The sequence below is a fragment of the Vigna angularis genome, chromosome 3 (assembly GCF_016808095.1).
Source record: "Vigna angularis cultivar LongXiaoDou No.4 chromosome 3, ASM1680809v1, whole genome shotgun sequence".
In the NCBI taxonomy this organism is placed as follows: Eukaryota; Viridiplantae; Streptophyta; class Magnoliopsida; order Fabales; family Fabaceae; genus Vigna; species Vigna angularis.
The window spans coordinates 29,554,746-29,560,099 of record NC_068972.1 but is presented as its reverse complement, the minus strand read 5'-3'; positions in this window follow the sequence as shown (position 1 = coordinate 29,560,099).

Here is a 5,354-nt window from a genome sequence, read left to right as displayed (position 1 = left end):
TCAATTTCGTCCACTTCGTCCTCTACGTCAACTTCTTTCACTTCGTCCACTTCGTCAACTTCGTCCACTTCGTCCATTTCGTCCACTTCGTCAACTTCGTCCACCTCGTCAACTTCGTCAATTTCGTCCACTTCGTCCTCTACGTCAACTTCGTTCAATTCGTCCACTTCATCAACTTCGTCCACTTCGTCCATTTCGTCCACTTCGTCAACTTCGTCCACCTCGTCAAATTCGTCAACTTCCTCCACTTCCTCCGCTTCGTCCGCTTCGTCCACTTCGTCCCCTTCGTCCACTTCGTCAACTTTGTCCACTTCGTCCCCTTCGTTCCCTTCGTCCAATTCGTGAACTTGGTCAACTTCCTCAACTTCGCTAACTTGGTCAACTTCCTCAACATCGTCCACTTCGTCCACTTCGTCCACTTCGTCAACTTCGTCCACTTCGTCAAATTCGTCCACTTCGTCGTCTCCGTCCACTTCGTCCATTTCGTCAACTTCGTCCTCTTCGTCAACTTCGTCCACTTCGTCCACTTCGTCCACTTCGTCCACTTCGTCCACTTCATCCACTTCGTCCACTTCGACCACTTCGTCCACTTAATCCGCTTCTTCAACTTCGTCCGCTTCGTCCGCTTCGTCCACTTCGTCCCCTTCGTCCACTTCGTCCACTTTGTCATCTTCGTCCACTTCGTAAACTTCGTCCACATCGTCTACTTCGTCCACTACGTCCAATTCCTCCACTTCCGCCACTTCGTCAAATTCGTCGAATTCGTCCACTTCGTCCACTTCGTAAACTTCATCCACTTCGTCAACTTACTCCACTTCGTCAACTTCGTCAATTTCGTACACTTCGTCCCCTACGTCAACTTCGTTCACTTCGTCCACTTTGTCAACTTCGTTCACTTCGTCTATTTCGTCCACTTCGTCAACTTCATCCACCTCGTCAACTTCGTCAACTTCCTCCACTTCGTCCGCTTCGTCCGCTTCGTCAATTTCGTCCACTTCTTCCCCTTCGTCCTCTTCGTCCACTTCGTCAACTTGGACAACTTTGTCAACTTCGCCAACTTGGTCAACTTCGTCAACTTCGTCCATATTGTCCACCTCGTCCAATTCGTCAACTTCGTCCACTTCGTTCAGTTCGTCAACTTCGTCCACTTCGTCATCTTCGTCCACTTTGTCCACTTCGTCAACTTCGTCCACTTCGTCCACTTCGTCAACTTCGTCAACTTCGCCAACTTCGTCAACTTCGTCCACTTCGTCAACTTCGTCCACTTCGTCAACTTCGTCAACTTACTCCACTTCGTCAACTTCGTCAATTTCGTCCACTTCGTCCACTACGTCAACTTCGTTCACTTCGTCCATTTCTTCAACTTCTTCCACGTCGTCCATTTCGTCCACTTCGTCAACTTCGTCCACCTCGTCAACTTCGTCCACTTTAACCACTTCGCCAACTTCGTTAACTTCATCCACTTCGTCCACTTCGCCAACTTTGTCAACTTCGTCCACTACGTCAACTTCGTTCACTTCGTCCACTTCGTCAACTTCGTCCACTTCGTCAAGTTCGTCCATTTCGTCCACATCGTCAACTTCGTCCACTTCGTCAACTTCCTCCGCTTCGTCCGCTTCGTCAACTTCGTCCACTACGTCCCCTCCGTCCCCTTCGTCCACTTCGTCAACTTGGTACACTTGGTCAACTTCGTCAACTTCGTCCACTTCGTCAACTTCGTCCACTTCGTCAACTTCGTCCACTTCGTCATCTTCGTCCACTTCGTCCACTTTGTCCGCTTCGTCCACTTCGTCAACTTCGTCCACTTCGTCCACTTCGTCATCTTCGTCCACTTCGTCCACTTGGTCAACTTCGTCCACTTCGTCGACTTCGTCGACTTCGTCCACTTCGCCAACTTCGTCAACTTCGTCAACTTTGTCCACTTCGTCAACTTCGTCCACTTCGTCAACTTCGTCCACTTCGTCAACTTCGTCAACTTACTCCACTTCATCAACTTAGCAATTTCGTCCACTACGTCAACTTCGTTCACTTCGTCCATTTCTTCAACTTCGTCCATTTTGTCCACTTCGTCAACTTCGTCCACCTCGTCAACTTCGTCCACTTTAACCACTTCGCCAACTTCCTTAACTTCATCCACTTCGTCCACTTTGTCAACTTCGTCCACTTCGTCAACATCCTCCATTTCGTCAACTTCGTCCACTACGTCAACTTCGTTCACTTCGTCCACTTCGTCAACTTCGTCAACTTCGTCCATTTCGTCCACACCGTCAACTTCCTCCACTTCGTCAACTTCCTCCACTTCGTCCGCTTTGTCCGCTTCGTCAACTTCGTCCACTTCGTCCCCTCCGTCCCCTTCGTCCAATTCATCCACTTCGTCCAGTTCGTCCACTTCGTCAACTTGGTCCACTTGGTCAACTTCGCCAACATGTCAACTTTGTCAACTTCGTCCATTTCGTCAACTTCGTCCACTTCGTTAACTTCTTCCACTTCTTCCACTTCGTCCACTTCGTCATCTTCGTCCACTTCGTCCACTTTGTCCACTTTGTCCACTTCGTCCACTTTGTCCACTTCGTCCACTTCATCCACTTCGTCCGTTTCGTCCGCTTCTTCAACTTCGTCCTTTTCGTCCACGTCGTCATCTTCGTCCACGTCGTAAACTTCGTCCACGTCGTCTACTTCGTCCACTACGTCCACTTCGTGCACTACGTCCACTTCCTCCACTTGGTCCAGTTCGTCACTTTCGCCAACTTCGTCAACTTCATAAACTTCGTCCGCGTTGCCCACTTGGTCCACTTCGTCAACTTCGTCCACTTCATCCACTTCCTCCACTTCGTTAACTTCATCCACTTCGTCATCTTTGTTCACTTCGTCCACTTCGTCCACATCGTCCACTTCGTCAACTTCGTCTACTTCGTCCACTTCGTAAGCTTCGACAACTTCGTCAACTTCGTGAACTTCGTCCACTTCGTCCACTACGACAACTTCGTTCACTTCGTCCACTTTGTCAACTTCGTCCATTTCGTCCACTTCGTCGACTTGGTCAACTTCGTCAACTTCGCCAACTTGGTCAACTTTGTCAACTTCGTCCACTACTTTAACTTTGTCCACTACTTTAACTTCGTCCACTTCGTCAACTTTGTCAACTTCGTCCACTTCGTCATCTTCATCCACTTCGTCCCCTTCGTCCACTTCATCCAATTCGTCGACTTGGTCATCTTCGTCAACTTCGCCAACTTGGTCAACTTTGTCAACTTCGTCCACTTCGTCCACTACTTCAACTTCGTCCACTTCGTCAACTTTGTCCACTTCATCCACTTCGTCATCTTCGTCCACTTCGTCCACTTCGTCAACTTCGTCCACTTCATCCACTTCGTCAACTTCGTCCGCTTCTTCAACTTCGTGCACTTCGTCCACTTCGTCCCCTTCGTCAACTTCGTCCACTTCGTCAACTTCGTCCACTTCGTCAACTTCGTCAACTTCTTCAACTTCAGCAATTTTGTCTACTTCATCAACTTTGTCCACTTCGTCCACTTCGTCCAGTTCGTCCACATCGTCCACTTCGTCAACTTCGTCCACTTCGTCGACTTCGTCAACTTCGCCAACTTGGTCAACTTGGTCAACTTCGTCCACTTCGTCCTCATCCTGCACTTCCTCCACTTCGTCAACTTCGTCCACTTCCTCCACTTCGTCCACTTTGTGCACTTCCTCCACTTCCTCCATTTCGTCAAATTCGTCCAATTCGTCCACTTCGACCACTTCGTCCATTTCGTCCACTTCGTACACTTCGTCAACTTCGTCCACTTCGTCAACTTCGTCCACTTCGTCCACTTCGTCCACTTCGTCAACTTACTCCACTTCGTCAACTTCGTCAATTTCGTCCACTTCGTTCACTACATCAACTTCGTTCACTTCGTCCACTTCGTCAACTTCGTCCACTTCGTCCATTTCCTCCACTTCGTCAACTTCGTCCACCTCGTCAACTTCCTCCACTTCGTCCGCTTCGTCCGCTTCGTCAACTTCGTCCACTTCGTCCCCTTCGTCCACTTCGTCCACTTCGTCAACTTGGTCAACTTCTTCAACTTCGCCAACTTGGTCAACTTCGTCCACTTCGTCAACTTCATCCACTTTGTCTACTTCGTCATCTTCGTCCACTCCGTCCACTTCGTCCATTTCGTGAACTTCGTCCACTTCGTCAACTTCGTCATCTTCTTTCACTTCGTCCGCTTCTTCAACTTCGTCCACTTCGTCTTCTTCGTCCACTTCGTAAACTTCGTCCACGTCGTCTAGGTCGTCCACTACGTCCACTTCGTCCACTTCCTCCACTTCGTCAATTTGGCAAACTTCGTGAACTTCGTCCACTTTGCCCACTTCGTCCACTTCGTCCACATCGTCTACTTCGTCAACTTCGTCCACTTCACCAACTTCGTCAACTTCGTCAACTTTTTCCACTTCGTACACTTCGTCAACTTCGTCCACTTCGTCATCTTCGTCCACTTCGTCAACTTCGTCCACTTCCTCTATTACGCGTTCACTTCGTCCACTTCGTGAACTTAGTCCACTTCGTCAACTTCGTCCACTTCGTCCATTTCGTCCACTTCGTCAACTTCGTCCACTTCGTCAACTTCGTCCATTTCGTCCACTTCATCAACTTCGTCCACCTCGTCAACTTCGTCAACTTCCTCCACTTCATCTGCTTCGTCAACTTCGTCCCCTTCGTCCGAAGATGAAGAAGAAGAAGAAGAAGAAGAAGAAGAAGAAGAAGAAGACGAAGAAGCGGAAGAAGCGGAAGAAGGGGATGAAGTGGAGGTAGCGGATGAAGTGGACGACGTGGACGACGTGGGCGAAGTGGACGACATGGACGACGTGGATGACGAGGAGGGAGTGGACGAAGTTGACGAAGTTGACGAAGTGGACGAAGTTGATGAAGTGGATGAAGACGACGAAGCACAAGAAGAACAAGAAGAATAAGAAGAAGAAGAAGAAGATGATGATGATGATGATGATGATGATGATGATGATGATGAAGATGAAGAAGAAAAAGAAGAAGAAGAAGAAGAAGAAGAAGAAGAAGACAACGAAGCGGAAGAAGCGGAAGAAGGGGATGAAGTGGACGAAGTGGAGGAAGTGTAGGAAGTGGACAAAGTGGACGAAGTTGACGAAGTTGACGAAGTGGATGAAGTTGACGAAGTGGACGAAGTGATCGAAGTGGACGAAGGAGAAGAAGAAGAAGAAGAAGAAGAAGAAGATGATGATGATGATGATTATGAAGAAGAAGAAGAAGAAGATGATGATGATCATAATGATGATGATGAAGAAGAAGAAGAAGAAGAAGAAGAAGAAGAAGAAGAAGAAGA